The sequence below is a fragment of the Parasteatoda tepidariorum genome, chromosome 3, assembly GCF_982258835.1.
Source record: "Parasteatoda tepidariorum strain Cologne lab strain chromosome 3, Ptep-v5.0, whole genome shotgun sequence".
NCBI classification, from domain to species: Eukaryota; Metazoa; Arthropoda; class Arachnida; order Araneae; family Theridiidae; genus Parasteatoda; species Parasteatoda tepidariorum.
The window spans coordinates 13,353,021-13,378,342 of NC_141757.1; the positions used below are offsets into that span (position 1 = coordinate 13,353,021).

At 30.2% G+C, this 25,322-nt stretch overlaps 1 protein-coding gene across 4 annotated transcripts in view; it reads right to left on the reverse strand.

The window, feature by feature from the left end:
- The window catches only part of LOC107440185 (LHFPL tetraspan subfamily member 2a protein), a 58,562-nt gene that overhangs the window by 19,991 nt on the left and 13,249 nt on the right, over positions 1-25,322 (reverse strand). For 2 of the 4 annotated variants that reach the window (XR_015432427.1, XM_071185641.2), the window contains exon 1: positions 1,643-2,015. The exons of the other annotated variants lie outside the window; for them this stretch is intronic. The gene's annotated coding sequence lies outside the window, so the exon portion shown is untranslated. Of the gene's footprint in view, positions 1-1,642; positions 2,016-25,322 lie in introns of those variants that run through there. 4 annotated transcript variants of the gene reach the window in all.

The window sequence follows — 25,322 nt, forward strand, 5'->3', positions numbered from 1 at the left end:
TCACAAAATGTCTGGACAGACCCCTGATTGCAAATATCGTACTACATCGCAAAATAACGATATTTTCTGACAATATATCACGATACTAAAAATTCCGATATCGCCCGCACTAATTTTATCTCAATAAAAGCAGCGATTTTGCAGCATTTTTTAAATTTTTTTTATGTTTTATCGTTTACTCCTCGTTTTGGAGAAATCGTAAATTCATTTTATTTGCACGGCTTTTCAAGAAAGCTCTAAAGAGGCCGACTCGAAACTTCATGTTAAGAAAAATATAGAACAAAACACTGCTTTTTTTTAGTTTTAGACAAGTCTAGGATATTTTATGGCATTCTTTTTAAAAAAATTTTGGAAAAATAGCAAATATAGGAAGAAAACCAAACTAAATTGAAAATGATTGATACCATCATTGCATACTTTTAGGTCAGCAAAGATGCCAAAAGCGACTAAAAAGTTGTAAAAGTTGTGATTAATAAAAAGCAAACATTTATTAAAAAGAGATTAAATTAGCATCTTTTTCCAGCATATTATTTTCAGTTTACTATTAAAGATGACTACAAAACCTTTTTCGCTTTAAATATTAAATAATTTACAATGTATGACATAGTGGTAGTTAGGAATGAATAATTAAATGTATACATTACATAAATAAAAAATGATTCGAGTTTTTACCATTTCTTATATTTTTAGTCACCTATGGCATCTCTATATAATCTGTCGCGCCAACTACAATCGCCAAGGTGCCAAGTAAATTTTAAACTTGCAATTAAACAAAAAAACAAAACAAAACAAAAAAAAATTTAGATGTTTGCCCGGGGTTGGCTACGAGTTATACCATTCCAATACAGGGTGCGTAGCGAGATGTTTCAACAAAAATAAGCACCTTTTAAGTACTTTTTCAAGCACTCAAAAAATATTTTTACAACTTTCCAAAAAAAACAACAACTCATAATTAGGATCTGTGCAGCATTGAAACATTTTTTTTCTCCATCGTTTAAAGTTCTTATTTATAAACATAAAATCAAAAAAATTCAAAAAAATTTTCAAAAACTTTACATAATCATGATAAAATAACCAGTTTTTGATTAATATTGCGGAGAAAAATGGGAAATTCATGCATTTTTCGTAATTTAGAACGACAATCGACACGGCAAAGAAAAAAAACTCTTTTTAAAAGATAGAAAATTAAGCGCATTTTACAGACCCCGAATAAAAAAAGCACCTTTAAGGGCTTTTAAAAAACGTAAATCAAAAATAAGCTAATAAGCACTTTCCAAAAACACTACGCACCCTGCCATATTATAATAAAGTTTTTAAGAAATTGCACTTTTAGATTTGGATACAACTTGGTTTCAATAAATGTATGAAATTAAATAGGAATGGAATGACAATCATATTAGCACTAAATATAAATAAATAAATAAAAAACTTTAGAAGTATTACGTATGTCCGTACAAAATTGCACTTTTAGATTCGGATGAAACTTTTTTGAAATAAATGTATGAAATTAAATAGGAATGGAATGAAAATTATACTGTCACTAATAATAAATTAATAAATAAAAACTTTAAAATACTTTAAAAATTATATCGATAGTTCAACAGGTATTTGATTGATGAAAAATGTAGTTTTAACAATATACCTTTTATCAAATCCGATTGAAACAGTTATTCCTTAACGATTTCTATTTATGATAAAATCCAAGCTCACACAACACGATTAATTATTATCCATTGAATGATAACATATTGATGAAAATGATAACACAAAACACACTAGTCAACTCACTCTTCCTTCTCTAGCATGAGAATGGACGAACTTTCCCGCCCGGCAATCACCGCGTGTAGGCGTTGTCACGTGATCCAGAAGGGGGGGGTTATGGGTTCGAAAAAAGGGGGGTGAGCAGTGCACAGAAATCCATCGCTCAAAAACTCATCTATTCTACGAAGTAAACGAGGGTGAGTCGGACCAAAAAGTCACTCTGACTTCCCCAAAACCCCATCTGCGAAGCTATCACGTAAACCCTGAAATTATTTACAGGGGAGGTCAAATATAGAGGGGCTGAAATGGGTATCACATAATTCTCCTCCCTAATTCCCATGTTATGGGCGCTGGGGCTGAGTTATTTTGGTGAGGTAATCTCCATTTTTGGAATGGGTCCTTAGACTATTAGTCAACCCATTAAAAAAAAAGAAAAAAAAAGACGTTTGATAAAGTTTGTCTTTGAATCGTGATTAATGCTACAAAATATATCATTTAAAAATTTTAATAAATACATAGAACAATAGAATAAATAAATGAATAAGAAAGTTAGATCATAGCTTTAAAATAATATTTATATATACGTGTACATATTTTCATGGGTCCTTAGACTATTAGGCTAAGATTAAAAAACACATTAGATGATAATGTTTGTTTTTACATCACGCATAGCTGCTCAAAATATCTTTAGTTAAAAATTTTAATCAGATAAATCAATCGAATGAGCTACACTGTAGAGATAGTATCCTTTATATATATTTGTAAAGAGCATTTTGTGGTAATTATTTGTAAGGATTATCACGCATTAAAAAAATCATATTATATTACTATGATTGTCTTCATATTGCGCGCAATTCTACGAAATATAAGTATCTTTATTTGAAATATCTTAACTAACATAGTAAATAACTTAATAGGAAAAATATAGTGAAAATATAGTACAAAACAATACAAAATTTTAGATTTTGGATTTTTTTTCTTCTTCAAAATAACTTTAGTAAATTTTAACTAGCACTTTAGACAATTGAATAAGTACTAATAATTGTAAATATCTTCATTACATTTGCAAAATGCATATTTTTGTGAGTATAAACATATTGCTAGCTTCACTGACAATTCAGCTACTCATTCAAAAGCATATTAGATTATTGTATTTTATTTTCAAACCGTGAACAACTCCATAAAATAAGAATTTAATAACAATTTAAAAAAAAAAATTTCAAAATAAAAGATTTTTATCTAAAATTTTTTAACAAGTACTTTATTCAAATTAATGATTAAGTGCATAGTGAAAGTATTTACATTTGACCAGGAAAATCTTTATTTGTGTGCATGTGCACATAAGTAAGGATTCGATTAAATTTTAATGAAAAGTAATATCGTAGAATTCATTGCGAAAATAAAATCCAAAAAAGAAAAAGAAATCAGTTCTTAGAATCAGTAAAGTTAAACAAAATTTCTTCTAGATAAAACAAATTTTTATTTTTTTTTCCTTAAAAAAAAGTATAGTAAACACTGTTAGTAAGGAAATTGCAATATAATAAAAACTTAAATACTAAAATTCTCTAAATTGCAATATAATAAGTACTTAAATACTAAAATTCTCTAAATTGCAATGTAATTAGTACTTAAATACTAAAACTCTCTAAATTGCAATGTAATTAGTACTTAAATACTAAAATTCTCTAAAAATTACTGTCCCATAGGATTTTCTTTTCAGGGATCGTAAGAATCCAGCAAATATCTCAATAGTACGTTGTTTTTCCAGGGCGCGTAGCCAAATAATTGAAAAAAAATAAGCACCTTTTAAGCACTTTTCAAGCACTCAAAAAAAATTTAAGTACTTAAAAAAATCATAATTAGGCAGGGTTGATAAGTTTCGATAATTGACACTTTTATCTTGTTTTAACCGTCATGTAAAAAAAAAAAAAAAAAAAAAAAAAAAAAAAAAAATTGGCATTGTTTTTGACAATTGACAAAAATCATGAAATTTTGAATCATGTAAAACGAATGGCGTTTTCATACGCTACGGACTGGCAATACGCCGAAATAGATTGGGGTTGAATTAATTATGAAAACGTTGAATAGAACAATGAGAAGTGTGACTTTTTGCATAATTCGAAGCGAAAATCGACATAGTAAAGGAAAAATCTCTTTTTGAAAAAGGGAAAATGTAGCACTTTTAAAAAACACCCAATGAAAAAAAGCACCTTCAAGGGCTTTTAAAAAACGAAAATAAGCACCTTTAAAAAACTCTAAGCACCCTGTTTTCTAAAACAATGATAATTCAATGACAACTTGTATACGAACAATATTTTAAACAATGAGCTTCATATGGTATAATATTAAAATAAATGGCTACTTTTACAAAAGCAACACAATATCACTCATAATACTTCATCTATAAATATCGAAAAAATAAAAGCGTTAAGAACACTGGGGCGTACGTAAATTTTACGAGTTGCCTTCTAGCAAGAAACAGGAAAATTCAATTATCGTTTACACTTTGTTGTGGGTTAACACCCCATACATCGTTATTCAAACAGTAGAAAACGCCTGTTTTCCGATTCTCACCGTGCTTAAATAAAACGGAAAAAACATTTTAAACGAAAAGAACCAGAACAAAAAATTGAAATCGATGACACCACTTTTCCTGCGGCCTCAGGGAATTTCGTATGGAGTCGTAAATGACTGGAAAAATATTAAAATTTATTGTAGAATTGGGAATTAAAAATCTAATCTACACTTTGCATTGAGGAATTTTGTGTTTTGATAAGATATATCTATAATAGGTGGGGTAGAAACTAACACGCCAGAGGTGAAAAGATATTGATTATTTCGTGGAGACGAACCAGACGTGGATTTTTTTCAGAATCCTTTGGATAGGTTTTTTTTTTCTTTTCATCTTAGTGGTTTGAATATATCGATGAAGAATTTTATCCGATAGGTTGTTTTTTCAAACGAACACAACTTTTTTACAATTTTAGATACTTTTTTTTTCTCCAATGCCTACCTGGAGAATGACCTAGGTTTCCCAAACTTATGACTTTTGTGTACCCTTTCTAAATTTTTCGTAACGCTGTGTACCACTAATAAAAAAATGAATGTATTTTTTTTTAAAAATATGATTATTTAGAATGAAGAATAAAGTTAAAAATCACAACTGGCTATTGACACCACTAATTATTAACTGCTAACTCTGTAAAAAATAGTCAATAGAAAAAAACGTAATCCTAAATTTTCATGGCTAGCTTTGTTTTTAAATAAAATTTTTTGAAATTTTCGTTTGTTGCAAGATATTTCGCATAAGAACACTTACCCTAGCAAAACTGTACCCGTACACCTGGGGGTACGCGTACCACACTTTAGGAAACACTGAAGGTCATACAGGCATCTGAAGGGCAGTTATTAACCACTCTTTCAGGGGCACTATATTAGATGGGCCAACGCTGCTCCCACAGTAAGGACAGATAGTACAGAGAATGAAAGAACATCCATGCCTTGACCGGGATTCGAACCCAGAACCTTTCTGATGCAAGGCCAGTTCCCTAACCCCTACACAGGCCGGACGGCAATTTTAGGTACTTCGTTTCCACAACGAACAGAAATTAGCAAGGCAGAGGTTGCATACTTTCAGAAAAGTCAAAGTTACTGGTAAAGAAGAACCTTTCATTTTTATCCTTTTTTCTAGGAAAGAAAGAAAGAATCCGAAACTACTACTAACAGATACAAGTAGATACAATAATAGCTGTAAAATATTGAGAGTACAAATTAGTTAGATCCGTTTTTAAGAGATGCCTCTGCTGTTATGAATGCTTCATAGCGACAGCTGGTTTTTGGTGGTTTCAGAGAGGTTAGACATCTGTCCTTAATATTCAGTTTATATCGCTTTGAGTTTCATACAAAAACCCTGTTTTTTACTTTGTTGAGTATGTCAAATTTTGTGGTAACGAAGCACCATTTGCGGGAGGTTTTATGTTTCTGCTTTAATTGGAAGAAAGGTGCAGCTGAAGCGCGTAGGGAATGGTTTCGACGTTTCAAGAATGTAAAATGAAGAATGCTGAATAGTTTCGTATACTATGAGTTGCTACAACTTGGTGATTCCATTACGGGCGATCGGTATAGGCTACAATTGATTCGTTTGAGCCGCGCATTACGAGAAAAACGGCCGGAATACGAGCAAAGACTTGACAAAGTTATTCTTCTGTCTAATAACGGCCAGCCTGATGTTTCAAAAGTCGTAAAAAATTGTTTGGAAACGCTCAAGCGGGATATTTCACCGCGCCCACTGTATTCGCTGGACATTGCTCCTTCTGATTACTTGTTGTTCAGAGGGATACAGCACGATTTGGCAGGTCACCAGTTCACTTCTTTCGCAGAAATCGAAAATTGGCTCCCAACTTGGATCGCCTCAAAAGACGAGACATTTTTTCGAGATGGAATTCGAAAATTGCCTGAGAGGTGGGAAAAAGTAGTAGCCAGAGATGGACAATACTTTGATTAATCTGTTCTTTCATTTTGTTCTGAAATAAATGCATTTTTGATCACAAAAAAAAAGGACCGAACTAATTTGAACACCCAATATTTACAGAGATATTTCTTGCCGGAAAATAATGTCTAGCACTCTCAAAAAATGATATGACTTTGCTAACAGCTCTTTTTCTTTTTTTCCTAGGTACGAAATGCTTTTTGCAAGAGTTTTTCACGTGACCGCAAGCCAATATTCTTAGTGTTTTCTTTTATTATTATTAAGTGCTTAGTTAAAAACCGATGCCAAGAATTATTACCTTTCGCGTCAAACATCTAATCATAGCAGCCAGATTTCAGATTTTTGTAAAAGGGTTTTTCAATGGTAATAAAATAATTGTATTATTGTATAATTAATCACTCGAATACATCATATTGAGATTGTCAGCTCTTTTATAAATTCATTAGAATTTTTCCTACGTAGTGGTGCATAAATTATTTTACATCAAGTTAATTTTATTTAAAAAAAATTAATATTTAAATATAAAACTTTCTAACACTAGAAACAAGATTTCCGCAAAACGTGACATTTGGTGGCTGTGGTATTGTATTAAAAATTTTTTTTTTAATAATAAACAAATACTTTTATAAAAAAGGGCCCACAAATGTCATTTCAATCGACAATTAAAATCAACGTCGATGTCGGGTGATTTAAACCCAACGATTAAAATTTGAGGTATCTGTAGAGGTGAAAGTTGTAATCAGAACGAGTTGGAAAAATTGCCCCAATAAAAAATTCGGATATGGAATACCTATCTACTTAGAAAATCACCAGTTGATCATCAGTTTTAAGTTAGATCACAGCACTAAAAAAAGAGGGCAATTCGATAATTTAGAGAAGATATTTTGCTGTTGGCTCGTCCGAATGCAATTTTAAGTTGAAAAATAAAGATTATTTTCAATGTCATGGTGTCCAATGGTTACTCATAATCGAGGAAAACGACCTTCCATGGTTAGCCCGACGGCAAGAGGATTTTAACCCATGATCCGTCTACCTCTTAAAATATTTTTATGTCAGCGCTGTGACATCAGCTATTTTTACGTCAGCGCTGTGACATCAGCACTGCTAGCCGGGAGCAGAGTTCATATTAACCAGCCATCGCTGGGATTCGAACCTGGGTCACTCCATTGGGAGGCGGACGCTCTATCCTTTGAGCCACCGCAGCTGTATCTAACATATTAAAGATTGTTCAGATAGTGCTATTTACCCGACGCTATATTTAACTATTTATTTGATATTGCAACACGTACACGATTGGCAACTATCAAAAATATCAGTCATTTAATTCAAAAACTTTTCTTCACAAGACACATAAAAAAAAGAGTAAATAATATAAAAATGCAATGGCGATTATGATTTTAATAAAAAATATAATATCCGGCCACATGCTATCCGGCCTCATTCATCCCTTAGTCTCAGCTGATAAAATGGAAGATAAACTTAATCTTATATCTTCTCTTTTTTAAATATCACCCTATATAAAGTGAGCGCTATCATCTTTCATGGCAATGTGTAACAATACGTCGGATAAATAAATACATAATGTCTTAAAATGTTTGTTCAATCTTTATATACAAAGGCCTTCAAATAGCTTGTGGATCTGGCAGCAATCGATGGACAAGGCTCGTGGTACTACATCCATTATCCAGCACCATCTTTAAAGCATACAGACATCAAACCTTTTATGATATGAAAAGAAAAACATTTGTGGCTTGATACTTTCCACTGTAAGTGCTGCAGTTCCCGAGACCTCGGGAGGGAAAAAAGAACACTTTATTTTTCGAACATCTGAAGACCCTGGACTGTAAACAATGGCTCTATTGCACTTGAAAACGATTTCCTGTCGGTGCGAGAAAGTCATTTTTTTTTCTCCGGTCTAAATGGAAGGCGATTTCGAGCAAGATTTATTGTTCCTTGAAAAGAAAACAAAGTGGGACAAGCTGCAACACGTTTTAAACGGAAATTATTTAAAATATTGGGAACATAATATTTTTCGAAGTTTTAGGCCGGGTTATATTAAAATGAAAAATTTGTATTTTATTTGGTTTGTAACAACCGGAATATTTTAATTACTCACAGTACTGGCCCCAAATTATTAGACGCACTATAAGATGCTACTCAAAATCTTAATTATGAGGTGATACTATACAGCTTTTTTGTTTTTAAGTGACTGAAACCTCTATGCACTTGTTTACATTCGTGTATCAATTGGTTAAATCACTGAAAAGCCGAAATTCTTCCTTTGCAAACCCAACTCATGCTTAGTTTATAAATAGTAGTAATCGGGATAAATTGTTTTTAAAGTCTCTTAATTATATCCATTTTAATTTGAGAATAAAATAATTATGCATAAGGTTTGGTAGGATTGCGGAAATTCCCAAGCAGAGTTGAAGAGAATGTTGTTTTTCCATTTCCGCTAAGTAAGCCCTGGATCATTTTCTTTTTTGTGATAAAAAAAAGAAATCAATGACTTACACAGAGTTTCAATACAAAATAAACTTCATAAGCTATGATTCAAAACATACGAAACAATTGTTGCTGAACCTTACTAATTTAAAAGATAATGGAAAAAATTCCATGGGATATTAGAAACTCTTTATTTCTCAGTTCCTTTACCATTATGTTCTATCTTTAATAATTGCCCGAAATAGAAGAATCGCATGTCATCGAGAATTAGCACTTATTTGTGGCAGTGACAGAAATACTGCTACTTTCCCGGAATAATAATGGGGGGGGGGGGAATGGTAATAAAATATTTCATTGCTTTTCATTTTTCCGGAGAGGTAAACTTTTCATGTCTATTACTATTTATTATAGAAGTCATGATATTACACGCTTTCTTTCAAAATTTATTGATCTTCTTATTTTTTGTGAAAGTAAAGACAAAAAAGCTTTTAATTTTCGCATAATGAATCAAATTAATGTTTAAAAGTACAACTTGACATTTAGGGTGGCAGGTATTTTATCACGGTGCGTATAGTCAAATGTTTAAAAAAAATAAGTACCTTTAAGTACTTTTTAAGCACTCAAAAATATTTTTAAGCACTATATACAATAAAAAAATGCGAAACAATTTTCAGAGACTTCACATGATCATGATAAAATAACCAGTTTCTGACAACAACAACAAAAAAACTCTTTTCTTGATTATACGAGGGTCACTCTGAAATTTTTGAGATACAACTAGGTTTTTAAAGTTACACTTACAAAATTTCAGGTGTGTTCAAAGTAGTCTCCTCCAGCATCAATGCACTTTAGTAGTTGAATTTCCCACAGATTAAATGCCTCAAGCCATTCATTTCTTGGAATGGATGAAAAAAAATGCATTTATAGCCACATCAATCTCTTCTTCTGAATGAAAACGACGACCACGTAAGTTCCTTTTTAGATTACAGAAGAACCAAAAGTCACACATGGCTAGATCAGGTGAATACGGCGGATGTTCTATCACTTTAATTTGTTTTTGTTTAAGAAACTCAACTGTTAATCCGGCTGTATGCGAAGATGCATTGCATGGTGAAACCTTAGTCCCCTAACATTCACTTCTTGTAGAATTTCTGGAAGACATTTAGTGGTATACCAGTTTGCTGTTAATATCTTCCGTCCTTCCAACTTGATGGCTTTGACCAGTCCCGTACTTCTGAAGAAAGTGGCATACATCACTTTTTTCAGTGCGCGTTGTCTTCTCACCATTGTCGGCGTGGGATCATCTTCAAAGATCCATACTTTGCTTTCCTGACGCACGTTGAAAGGTAAAAAAACGATAGGTACGTTTCATCACCCGTTACAATTTTAGAAATAATGCGGTGACCACCATCATTTAGCAATTTAAGAGTTTCTTTACTGATTCTGACACACTCCTCTTTTTGGTGCTCAGTTAGATGATGGGGAACCACTTTTTTCATATGTAATTCTACAAACTACTTTTTTCATATGTAATTCTTCACGAATAATTTTGTGTATGCCTGCTGATCCTAAGTTAAGTTCCTTCTGTATAATTTGATAGGTATAGCGATTATCATTCTTTAACATTTTTCGTATGGCAGACAAATTATCCAGGATTACTGCCGACAGCTGCCTTCCTGTGTATTCTTCATCCTGAAGAAAATTGCGACCTCTGCTAAATTCTTTCAACCATCTGAATACAGTAGCACAAGCTGGAGATTCATCACCAAATACTAATTGCAACCGTTGAACGCATTTTTCTTGATTTAATCCTGCTTTAAAATCGTAGAAAATCATAGCGCGAAAATGTTCTTGCGTCAACTCCATTTTCTCTTCTGTTTAAAATTTATTCTACGCTTAACAAGTCGAAGTAAGTCAGTAAAAAATCGTCTGCTGTGTTAAAATACTTTATATTTTTAAATTAAACCGTTATTTTTATTTTCTAAATTCTCGTCTGCGCGTATCTCAAAAATTTCAGAGTAACCCTCGTATTAGCCATTATCAAAAAATCAAGAAGAAAGAAGAAAAAAAAAACACGAAGAAAATTAAGTTTATACATATAATAAGCTTATTATGTTTATTTATTGATTAGCCGCCTAAGGCGGCCAGCTGTCCGCCACGCTAAAGGTTCTCACAAATAAAGTTTTTTAAAACATAGCAGGAAAGCGATTATCATATCAAAGCGAAGCGTTCTATTTACGTATCGAATATGTCTCCACATTTTTAATACAAAAGTTAAACTTTTCTCCACTTTGATAAATGTAAACTAATGCGAACCTTACAATTAAATTATTAATTCCTTCGTATATTATTGGTTTAAGTTGTCGAAAGTTAATATTTCAATTGTAAGGTTCGCATTAGCATAGATTTATAAGAGTGGAGAAAAGTATATGCATTTTTTAATAGTTTTTTGAATATACTCTTTGAAGCATAGATTTTCTTACAAAATGACTGATAACTAAAAAACTAATCCAAATTTTTGAAAAGAAAAAATATACTTCTTCATTATGTCAAAACACAATTATGTGCCGAGTTTCGTGCCTGGGCGAGGCTTCTGGGGCGATATATTGTGATTACAGACAGACAAACAGACACACACACAGCCGCGTTTATTATTATGTATAGATGTAAATACACTTTTGAATCTATTTACATGCATATCCATTTCAGTTTGTTTTGTGAAGTACAAAACAAAATGGAGTAAATTTGCTTTCACGTCAAATTATCAAAATAAAATTAAAAAAAATTTTTTTTTAATGTTTCAGAACTAGAAAGAAATTTACAACAGTTTTTTTTTTTTTCTTTCCGAAAGAAAAAAAAAGTTTAAGTCATTCCTAAATTTTTGGATCTTTCGGAACATTTATTAATTGAGCCAGTAAGCTGCAAAAAAAATTGGTAGTAAGATTTTGAGGAAGAAGATACCTAAAAAGGTGTAAATTTGTTTTTACGATAAATTCAAAGGGGAAAAAAAAAGAAATTTTCAAATAATTTTTTTTTCTCCTTCTTTCCACAAAAAAGAGCAAAGCGTCATGTAGTCTAGTGTTGTCCCCTCAGAGGAAGAAATAGAGGGGACCATTTCAAGGTGACTGTCTAGAACGCAGCTGATCTTGTTTGTGTCAGAGTTGGCCGTTGATTACAGTAATCGATTACAACTGTAATTGATTACAGATAATTACAGCTATGTAATCAATTACTTGTAATCACGATTACAAGTAATCAATTACTTGTAATCATGATTACAACTTTCAAAAAATTTTGATTACAGCTGTAATCATGATTACAATTTTGATTACAGTAATCAATTACTTGTAATCACGATTACAAGTAATCAATTACTTGTAATCGTGATTACAACTTTCAAAAAATTTTGATTACAGCTGTAATCATGATTACAATTTTGATTACAGTAATCAATTACTTGTAATCATGATTACAAGTAATTGCGATTACAAGTAATCACAACAAAAACGATTACAAGTAATTATGATTACAAGTAATCAAAATATATGATTACATGTAATCATGATTACATGTAATTTGATTACATGTAATTGTGATTACTTGTAATCAAACTATACGATTACAAGTTATTACGATTGTATACTATAGTCAAACTTTTTATGTAAGTATTCATGTGTTTACATATTTTTATGTACATAGAATGTACGCACGCATGAACGTACAATTTGCGATTCCTATACATACAATGTATGCACAAACGTTGTTTGTACGTACAATATTCATAATTATATTGTAATATACCTAATGCAATGCGCATATGCTTAGTACATATAATTATGCATTTATGATACATGTACGCATGTATGTTAGTTTGTACAAAAAGGCAATGTTTTGTATCTTTGTATACATAGACAATGTATGTATGAACGTATATGAAAATAATGTTTATGCGTTTGCATGCTTTTATGTACTTAAATGCATATATTGTATAAATTTACGATAATAGCACGTATATACAATGTATGTTTGTATATAAAATTGTACGTATTTGCGTACAATATGTAAAAATGTTATTTAATGGTACAATATATGCACATAGTTGCGTAAGTAAAATGCGTACATGTATACATGCATATTTATATGTACATCGATATATGTGCACGCAAAGTATGTACTTATGTACAACTTACGTATGTACTTGTATAACTACATACTTTGTTAATACTTATGCGCATGTAATGCATGGATGTACAAAAAAATAGTTATATGCACAATGTATGCATGTTCATACAACGTATACATGTACATAATTACAAGTAATGTACAAATACGTGCGTACATTTAAATATATGTAATTACAATATACACATACATTGTGCATACATTAAAAAAATTTATATGAGTTAAGTTATTAAAATTTTTTTTAAATTATTCTAAGGTATATGAAACTCGACCTCATATTTTTTAGAAAGCAAACGATAATTTTATTTGGAATTTCTAAATATTAATTCCACACATAAAATTTACCGTTTTTCTTACCATTTAAAAAATTTCTATGAATCATGCATTATGTTATTAAAAAAATAAATCTGTATTTTCAAACATTTCATGAAAATACCTGAAAATAATTTTTTATTCAGAGAATTTCAAAATGATATAGAACAATTAAAGCTGAAAACTAAATTTAAATATCGTTTGATTTTGTCATTTAACTTGCTTGAGTCATTAAAAGTTAACTTACATGCATTTTATTTATTGCATTGTACACATATTTAGATATAAATATGATGTACATATGTATACGTGTAATGTATGTACGCATGTACAATGTATGTACATACATTCATGTATTGTACGTGCATATATAGTACATATGGATATGCATACATGGAACATACGTGTATTGTACATGTGTGGATACATTCATTGTACATATATACATTGCACCATATGCATAGATAGAGATAGCATGCATGTACACATGTAAAATTTGTACGAAAGAATTATGCCCAATATATTTATGCACATACGTACTGTATATGTACACACATATGTACATTATATGAACATTATATGTTCATTTCATCATATGTACATTATATGAATATACATCTATACGCTATATGTATATACATCTGTACGCTATATGTATATACATCTGTACAATATATGCATCTCAAATGTGTGTATGTACGTACGTTATGCATGTCGAATGCATGTATGAATATATGTGAAATATAAATACTCCCAATGTACGTACAACAGTTCACAAATGTATTATGGATATTTGGATACCTACATTGAGCATGAACATATTATGTACATGTACATAAATACACTGGACATGCATATCATGTACATGTATACATACATATATTGTACATCCTACAGATATACCTATATTGTACATGCATACATATATTGTACTGTTCATAAATAAATTGCACATACATGCATGGGACATACATTGTACAGACAATGTATGTATGTTCGTACAAACACAAGTACTTGTATATACATGCGTGCATGAACATAGATATACATTTTACATACACAAATATTTGCATAAAATGCATATATTCATTGTGTATAAATGTACATGCCTACATTGTTTGCACATACATACGTAATTATTATCTATATACATACGTACATATATTTTATACCTACAATATAAGTGTATGTACATGTGTGTGATGCTAAAATGTCTGAACATATGCACTAGATAAAATCATATGTACATACATTTCAGTTACATTCATTTGTACGTATACAAATACGTACAAAATGCAGTACATGTTAATACATGCAAAATGTATCATTATAAAATACATTCTACTATCTACTGTAAAATATAATCATTTATAAGAATACAATAGTCTTGTAATCGTGTAATTAGATTACATGTAATCATAATTACTTGTAATCAAATTACATGTAATCAAATTACATGTAATCATATATTTTGATTACTTGTAATCATAATTACTTGTAATCGTTTTTGTTGTGATTACTTGTAATCGCAATTACTTGGAATCATGATTACAAGTAATTAATTACTGTAATCAAAATTGTAATCATGATTACAGCTGTAATCAAAATTTTTTGAAAATTGTAATCATGATTACAAGTAATTGATTACTGTAATCGACTATGTAATCATGATTACAGCTGTAATCAAACTTTGTAATCACGATTACAAGTAATTGATTACTGTAATCAATATTGTAATCATGATTACAGCTGTAATCAAAATTTTTGAAAATTGTAATCATGATTACAAGTAATTGATTACTGTAATCAAAAAATGTAATCGATTACATTTTTGGCCAACTCTGGTTTGTGTGGAATGCATCGATCGACCGGCAGACTATTAAATGATGTTTTGAGAGGGTGAGCAACAAGCAGTCCATGACCTCCTCCCTTCCAGTCATGGGGAGGACAATTTGAAGAAGTGTTATGATTTGATCAGGGGTGGACTTAGGGGAGGGGGGAGGATGAGATATCAGTCACTGCACATTCCACGCCATGCACTTTCTCAACCTAATAACTTGTCCTTACATTGGGAAATCTAGATTACGATCCATCCCTATGGATAGGAACAGAATCATGTTAAGAGCTCTCGGAGGTGTATTTAATGATGTGGGGAGGTATTATGTAAATGAAGCGACGTCATGAGAAGCTAAGTAGATGATTGATTAAGCACAAACTTTAGCTAATGGACTATGGATGGAAGCTTTAATTTCTTTGAATAACTTATCATCAGTGTTTAGGACAATGATTAATGATGGTAATATTTGTGAGATATTTATATAAAAGTGTAAAACTGCTAGAAAGAAATTTTAAAAAAAAATTATAAACATATTCATGTTAACATTACTGCCAACATTTGCACTTTGCGAGAAAGGTTTTTTTCAGTGGGAATAAAGTGTAGTGATTAATGATGGTAATATTTATGCGATATTTATATCAAATTGTAAAACTGCTAGAAAGAAATATATTAAAAAAAAAAAAATTATAAGCATATTCATGTTAACATTGCTGCCAACATTTGCACTTTTCGAGAAACGTTTTTTCAGTGGTAATAAATTGCAATCAAGTGTAGTGATTAATGATGGTAATATTTATACGATATTTATATCAAAGTGTAAAACTGCTAGAAATAAATAAAAATAAATTATAAACATATTCATGTTAATTTTAGTGCCAACATTTGCACTTTTCGAGAAACGCTTTTTCAGTGGTAATAAAATTAGAATGACACCAAGGGTACAAGCTGTGACCCCCAAACGTAAGAAATCACAACGTGAAAACGTAATTTTATTTTCTAAACAACATTTTTTTCTTAATTACAGTACGTTATTCACCATTCTTAGTAGAAAAATTCTAGAAAACTAGGACTACATAAATTGTCGAGTAACGCAACTGCTTTAAATATAGTAAACAATGTTATGTTTACTAAATTTAATGCTGTAACGTTACTAGAAAAGTTTATGGAATCCCAGTTTCCTTGATATTTTCTAGTAATACTACAATTATTATTACTATAAATTGCAGTCTAGTGGACAAATTATTTTAAATTTTACTTTACTAGATCAAGAATGAAATAAAGCAGAAGTTTTGTATCAGCTTGAAATATAAAAACAAAATTTCCCTGAAAAACTTGTTAAATTGGTAGTAATGATATTTTTAACAGATTTATTTCAGACAGATTGGGATAGTACTTTCGACAACGCGTCAAAATCTCAGTTATTTGCTATAGCACTTTAAACAACAAATAAAAACCATCATCACCCATTTTTGATATTGATTTTTGACAGCGAAAGTCATATTTCAGGTCTTTCATTTTTAGTTTATGCATATATTAAACTAGTCTTGGTGCCGCTCCAGACCTGTAAATTCAACTTTTCGACATAACACCCGATTGGAAGACTGGTATTGATTGACCGATAAGATGGAAAAATTTAATACTTCATACATTTACTAAATATTCTTAATCTAATTAATAGTCAATTTTTGATTAATATATTCACATATGCTAATGAGATTTATTCATTAAGTACAATTTAATATTGTACTCTTAATCATGATTTTTTAAATATTTACTATTCAATTTTTGAATATTAAGTGCCCTCACTTCTTTGCTACGTAGGGAGTCATAGGAAGGAGGTGAAAATTCATTGCATGATGCGATACGTTAAGGTCATATGTTTTTATCTTCTATGTTTATCTTCTATGTTTCAATCTTCATATGTTTTTATCTAAGGTTATATGTTTTTAATTTCAAAGGAGCAGATAAGTGTATGTGTATATATATACTCACCTCCAAAGAGCTCAGTTATTCTCCAATAAAGGAATAAAGTTTTAATAAAATAATGTATTTCATTAAATCTGATGAGCTTTGTTGACAATATGTAAGCATACAGCTGAATAATTTTAGTACATTGAAAAATAGTTACTTAAGATAAACTTACAATTTCTAATTTCTAGAAAATGAATAATGATTTGTATCTAAAATATAAGCTTAACTGAATAATTTTACTTTAGTGGAAAATAATTATTTAAAATAAACTTTTAATTAATAATTCCAGAATAAATTAACTATTCAAGTATCAATTCTAAAATAATATTTAAAATGTTTCGATAAAATAATGACACTCTGTAAGTAATAACTAAACTCAACCTGAATATTTATTTATTATATTTATCATAATATTTATTTATCATAATTTATTTATTTATTATTTATTTAATAAGTTCATATTGAAATATTTATTATTTATTTATTATATTATATTACCGTAGAAAAATATTAAACATAAATGTTTCATTTTGACTATTAACTATTCAAGTATCAATTCTAGAATAATATCAAAAATGTGTCGACAAAATAATGGCACTCTGTGAGTAATAACTAAACTCAACCTGAATATTTATTTATTATTTATTTAATAATTTAATAATTAAATACTTTTTATTTATAATATTTATTTATATTGTATTATTCGTAGAAAAATATTAAAATAAATGTTTCATTTCGAGATTTACATTTTTTTACATTTACATTTTCGACATTTACTTGTTAAATTCTTTTATAAAAAAAAATATATGCAAAGAATATTTTAAAAAAAATCTAACCTTTTCATTTAATATATTTAAAGAGGGACACTTTAATTTGATGACTAATTATGATTTTTCTAATAAGCAAAAAAAGTGGGACATTTCAATTAAAAGTCAATATAAATAAATAAAAAAAAAAAATTCTTAAAACGAGCTTGTCTTCCTTATCCCTAAGCAAATAATTCACAAAATAAATCAATGATTTCTCTGTGAAAAGATAACGGGAGAAAAAATATGCGAGAAATTGAATTTTCGTTGAAGTGTTCGTGAAATTCAATATATTCTTAAATTTTTTTTCCTAACAGGAAGAGATTTTTGCAGTTTTTTTCCTTCTATTATCCTATTTAAAATTCTCCAGAGAAAATAAAGATTTTCCAAGAATTCATTATTTTTCCTCCCGAGTCTTTCCAAATGAAAATTAAAATATTCTTACCTTTATTCATTCAACCATAAAAGAATAATAATAATGACTTTAAAAAAAATGTTTGTCGTAGTTATGAAAAACGTAAATCATCTTTCATTAAATAAAAAGAAAGAAAAGATAAGGAAATAAAGAAAATAAGAAAAAAATTATATTTTATTAAGATGTAAACAAAAAGAAAAATACTTGAATGCAATGATAAAAGGCATTTTTTTCTTTTAATTTCCGTTTTCCTTTCAAAAAAAAAAGGAAAGTAAATCAATATGAGAAGCCGTCTCAGTTTTTCAGTGATAAATAATGAAGGAAGAAAAAAGTGTTTTGATCAGAAAAATAAATATAACTTCTGAATTTTTTTTTCCAAAATAAAAATGATCATTAAATATTAAAATAAAAATAAATATAAATGACATCTCTAGTTTCATTAAAATTCCTCTTAAAAAAGGAGAAAAAAATATTAACACTTTCAATCTTATGAAGTTTTTTGTTAACTTTAATTTTTATTAAAATCTATATATATATTTCTCTTACACGGCACCAAAAAAAAAAGCCTCATTACAACTCCCCGAATGGCAACGTTAGAAAATCGACCAATGATTGCTGCTAAAAATGTCACATTGCAAATGTCACATGAGGTGGCTCAACATATAGCGCTTTTAAAAACGGAAACAATATTCAGAGTGAGCATTATCAGGTTGTTCAATTCAGATTCATGCCCTAAAAACATGATAATATTTAATTTAAACTGGCTCAACATATAGCGCTTTTAGAAACGGAAAAAATAACCAGAGTGAGGATTATCAGGTTGTTCAATTCAGATTCATGCCCTAAAAACATGATAATATTTAAATTAAACTCAATTAGGAATTAATTAGGCTGGCCTTCTCCATGACTATAAATAAGTCACAAGATCAGATTTTTGAGAAAACAAGTTTAGTATTGACTAAACAAGTTTTTAGTCATTGACAACTTTATGTTGGCCTGTCAAGAGTTAAGTCATTTGACAGCCTTTCAGTAATTGCTCCAAGATGCCAAATCTATAATTGTGTTTCGCTTAGTGTTAATTTCTTAGAGCTTTGCGGAAAAAAATGTTTTTTGGAAAAAATTTAATTGAAACTTCTATTGGCAGTAGGCAAGGGGAACTGCCAAAATCAAAACTCCCCGATTAGAAATGCAGCATGGCGACCTCCACGTGGTATTTCTTGGGTAATGCTAACAACCATGCATTTTAATTTATTGTATGTAAAACATCCTTATTTTGTTCTAAAATGTTATGTACTTTATCACAAATGTTAATTAATATAGAAATTGATTTCAATAATGCTGATCACCAAAAAATATTTCATTTGGCGATAAAACAAATTTTTGTCTTCTTGAAAATGAAAGACTTTTTGAGGGCTATTATCTCACAAGAAAAAGTTAGGATTTAAAGTTTATATTTTCAAATAATAAATTTTTTTTCTAAAACTTTCAGAATTTCTAGCATTAACTAATTTATTATACACATTTAGTTGAATTTAGGTGAATAACTGCAATATTTGATAATTTATTTTGCTAATATGTTTCTCATTTAGCTAATGTTTTGATTTTTTCACCATGTACAATCTAAATAGCTAATATACTTTTTTAAAAGCCAATAAGAACATTGGTAGAATTCTTTTACATAAGTACAATACTACGTCTTTGATGATGATATACTATGTCTTTGTGCTAGAACATTGTGTTCATTGGCGAGCGAGCGCAGCGAGCCATGGTTCACGGCGTGAACCACATAGGATTGCGTAGCAATTCTCGGGGGTTGGCGAGCGTTAGCGAGCAGGGGGCGGAGCCTCCTAGTTGTTTTTATTTATAACATTTCATCTATATTATATAACACGCTAATACGTACGTATGTATCAATAAAACCGATAATATTTCTTTTCTCGCGCTGGCAACAGTTTTCATTTTTAACTGATAGGCTTCGGCGCGCAAGAGCACGTAGTGAGCATCATATGGCTAATCCATGTTATATAAAACGCTAATACGTTTTAATTGATAGGCTTCGGGGCGCAAGAGCACGTAGTGAGCATCATATGTCTAATCGGGTGAATTCTCACCGAATTATCAAAAAAATTCTCACAAAATTATATTCCTCGAAGCCGATGCTTTACATCCGGCGTTCAGTACTATTTCATATTGTTTTACAGCACATGCCTTTAGCCCTCTGGTGGAAAAGACTTTAAAACAAAACTTACAACAGTTACTTTTCTCAACAACTGAAATTTAGAATAGTGTGATTAAGAAAAATATGTGAACTGTTTGCAATTTCAAATTAATATTGAAATGCGCAGGTTTAGAATTTTCTACAGTGAAAAGTTTTCGGAACTTCAGTGTTCAAAAAAGTATACAAAAGCTAGACGTTAAGAACGTATCCAATGAGCGAGCAAAGCGAGCATCGGATTGCGAAGCAATCCGAAATGACCTGCGAAAGCAGTTCCGGGGGTTGGCGAGCGCCAGCGAGCAGGGGGCGAAGCCTCCTAGTTTATATTAAGAGTTTGATTTTTTATTAACATTTAACTGAATTATTATTGTTTTTCGTTTACTAAGGTTTTGTTATAGTTCAATTCAATGATGTTGTACAATATAGAAAAAATTATTGGTGCAACAATGTTCTTTTTTAGATTGTAAAGCGATGTTTTCATAGGGGAAAAATGGCTTCGAAATCTTTGATTTGTAATCCATTTCTGGCGAAAAAGAAGTGAAATATTTTTAGCGAAAAAGAAAAAGTCACAACCGGAAAAAATTTAAAAAGAGGCAGAAAAAGATTGAACAAAAAAAAAAAAAAAAAAAAAAAAGAAAATGGTTTTACTAATATCGACTTACTCTAAAACATATTTTTAAATTAATATAAATATATCTAGATGTTAAAATTGGACAATTTAATTCCCAAAATTAAAGAGAAATTGAAATCAGTAAAATTTCCGGCAGTCGCAAGAAATATATATCATCACCTTTTACAGGGTGCGTAGTCAAATCTTTCAACAAAAAATAAGCACCTTTTAAGTCCTTTTTAAGCACTCAAAAAATATTGTTAAGCACTATATACATTAACAAAATGCAAAATAATTTTCAAAGACTTTACACGATCATGGTAAAATAACTAGTTTCTGACAAAGAACTCTTTTCTTGATTATATCAGCCATTATAAAATGCTTGAGAGATTTTTTAGAACGATATCAGAAGTTGGAAAATGAAGCCTGAAATTAAGAATATCTTGCAAAATGCCGCAGAGTTGCACATGAGAAGGCAATAATCTCACCGAACCCAGCTCAGTAGACACAGCAAATACTGACTTGCAAGTATTTCACCAAACATGTAAAATGTTTGGCGCTTTCATACGCTATGGACCGACGGTACGCCGAAATGGATTGTGAAATCGTTGAATAGAACAATGTGAAAAGCACGTGGCGAAAATCGTGGCATAATACGTGACGAAAATCGACATGGGAACGAGAAAAAAAAAATCTCATTTTTGAAAAGGGAAATTGAAGCCCTTTTTAAAAACACCCAATGAAAAAAGCACCTTTAAGGGCTTTTAAATAACCAAAATCGAAAATAAGCACCTTTAAGCACCTTTCAAAATTTTTCCAGTTGTGACAAACCTGGAAAATTTGTGTTTTAGTTGTTGTTTCTAATACTACTTACCAATAATAGCAAGTCTGTTTGGTGAAACCAAGACAAATTAAGGCAGAAGATGCGTTTTTTGTTTTTCCGTTTGGCCATCTATGGCCAAGAGTATGACTTCAGACACTCAAGCTCCACTGCCCGTTTATGGACCGGCCCATTCCTTCATCCACAAATCGTAATTTTGACCTGAACCAGAGAACGATCAATCTCAATTCAATGCCCCCAGACGTATGATTTGTAATGTTAACATGGAAGGCTTTATGACCCTACAGATTTAACATGCACCAGTCACCATTTTCTACACTGGGGAGTCTTCGTCCGGCGGGAATCGAACTCACTATCTCTTGGACACGGGCACAATGCCCTACCAACCGGACTAACCCGGCACTCGGAACATATGTAATTAAAGTATGACTTAATCGTCATAAGATTTTCTAAACTTGAAATAATAGCTAGTAAAAACTATTAATTGTATTTTTTCACAAATTTGCTACGGTTTTTATTACAATTCCAATAAATTATGAAAACTGTAAATGACGCCATTATTGAGAGGAAATGCATAATAAATTGAAATGAAACAGAGCATGATTAATTTAAAAAAAAAAAAAAAAAAAAAAAAAAAAAAAAAAAACGCTTTGTATGGGAATTTATTGGCGACAATAGTGACTATAATTCGTCCTCCAGAAGGAAGAACCTCTAAGAAGGAAATTATGAAGTGTCTTCAAAAAGAATAAAAACACATTCTTTTTCTAGATAGGGAACACAAAAAAAAAAAAAAAAAAAGATAACTAATGTGGTGACTCAAGTCTTTAATTGAAATGGACCGTTATTTTCAAGGTGGACTGAGGTTATTTCCCTTTTAGGAATCATATCTGTTTTATTTTTTCTGGCAATTATTTTATATCCTTTCCTTCTTGTCGCCAAATAATGTTAAAATGAATATTAAATAAAAAACAAACTAACAGGAAATTGATTATATAAGACGATAGAGAGAGAGAGAGAGAAAAAGAGGATTTATTTATTTTATAGTGATATGATGAACTTTGGTAAATATTTAATGTTTTTAAAGAGAAATAAAGTTAGAAATCTTATCAATTTTATGATTCTAATTAATGATGGCTTAATATCCAGTATTTCTTCATTTTTTTCTGTTTATTCAAGTCAAGTGTTTTTTGTTTGAGGGGGGGGGAACCTTGCCAAGCTCATATTTATTAAACATTTAATGTTTTAGGAAATGTTTTGATGTAACATTTGAATAAATAAATGATACTAACTATCAATATGTCTATGAAATCCGATTAGTTGAATGCTGATTAGCTTAGTTAGATAAATGGTGTTAATTACAGATGAAATTTTTAACTCATTTGTGTACTTCCGCGTTGACTCTGAAGGTTCTATTGTACGGAAGTGACAGATACTTTAGTTGCAAATTAAGAAAAGACCGTTGCGCTACAGGATTTAAGTAATCATCCGCGACTGAATATAGTTCCCATTTTATTTGGTTATCAAATTATACTAATATACTTATAAAATAATATAAAAGCTTTTCAAAGTTAAACACACCAGATAAAAATTTATTCGTCCTATCTTTAACGATTTGTATCATAGAATTATTTAAAAAATGTTATAGTTACGTAGTCTCGCTGGCATCCTAGACTTGGCGACATATTTCGATAAAATGATGAATATTTTTTATTTTAGGAAGAGAAACAACTAAATGACGTCAATTAATTGAATCATGGCGCGTCTTACGCTGGCATGCTCTGAACAAATAAATGTGAAACATAGAATTATAAGTTTTGTTTACACGTAGAAGAAAATCGTTTGCAAGGAACAATAATTATTCTTTTTACTACAGTTCCTTTAATGGGACACCTGCAAGTGACGTGGTGTGGATATCTCGATTCTGATTGGTTGTTGAAACGTGGCGTATGTTTACGTTAGAGACTGCTCTTCCATTCTTTTTCGAGTGAGCCAAGCCCCTTAATTATCAATTACATAAACAAATAATAAATCTAATTTAAGTAAAAGAAGTAGACGGGAAAGAATTATATTTAAACTTATTCAATGTGCGAAACGGCTTTGTATTTAATTAACTTACGTTAGTTAACATTCTAACTTACGTAGAGAAACTTAGCTCAACTTTAATACGCCATTTTGCTGATAAAGATTAACTGTCGCTGACGTAGGTCACAAGTGTCTAAGAAGTCTTCTTCTTGGAGTGCAAATATCCAATTGCGAACAGAAAGGCATAAATTTGTTACGATTGTTAGATACCTTTTTTTTAAAAATTCCCAAGACTTGTTAATTGATTATTGAGTTTTGCTTTTCTCATTTCACACGATTTAAAAAAGCAGGCAAAAAGAAGTCTGTGCAACGTTGTTTCAAGATAAAAAGAATAAAAAAGAAGAAAAAAACGAGAAAAACGAAGGAAATTATAACAAGTTTAATTTACTGAGCATAAGCAGCAAGTATATAGAACTGATAAAATAAGTTAAAAATATAGAGAAAACATGAAAAATAATAAAGATTAATGGGCAGCGAAAAAAAATTAATAAAATAAATTTAAAAAAAAGAGCTCGTATTATATTTTCAGATAAATTACGTTTACTTTTTTGAAACTAATTTTAAAAAGTGGTAAGTAGTATATTTTATTTCCGAATGCACTTAAATTATTTTAAATGTATCATTATTTATACAATGTCAGTACCGATATTATAAAGATGATTTATCTTGCTATTTTAAACTTCAACTTCTTTTAAAAAAACAAAACATTGATGGAAATTGATATAAGCAACAAAAAATAGACTAAACGATTGACAATACGAACACAAATGCGTCGAAGTAAGGGTAGTGAACAAAGAGATCCTGTTGTTAGATGAAGAAAGAGAAGTATCTTTATTTTTTCAGAAGGAAAACAAGTAAGAAAACTGAACAACGCGGCTTCTTTGTCATAAAATAGCTGAGAAAGAGAGAAATGAATTTTTTATACGTAGTTCCTCGGATAACAAGTCATTTTTCTTAAAGATAACTTTTTATCTTTTCGTATTTAATATGAAAGGAGAAAGTATTTATTTAAATTCAAACCACGATTTTTGATTTAAATCTGAAGAACGAACTGTGAAAATTTGATCATGCCCACAAAAACCAGGAGTGTACGTGTTAAGGAGATATTTTAAACAGTGTAGTTTTTAACGCTGACTAAATTTCCTCCACTAAATTTAAAGTTACGTAAGTTTATATTATTTTCCAACACATAAAATATCTCTATAATTAGGCCTTAAAATATCTAATAGTGATAGTAAAATTAGTGATAGTAAACAGGTCAAACTGTGCACACTCGAGATAATTTGAACGGTGTTGTATTTTATGCAGCTATAATTTTCACACTCGAATATAATCAATTGAAAATAACAATGTGAA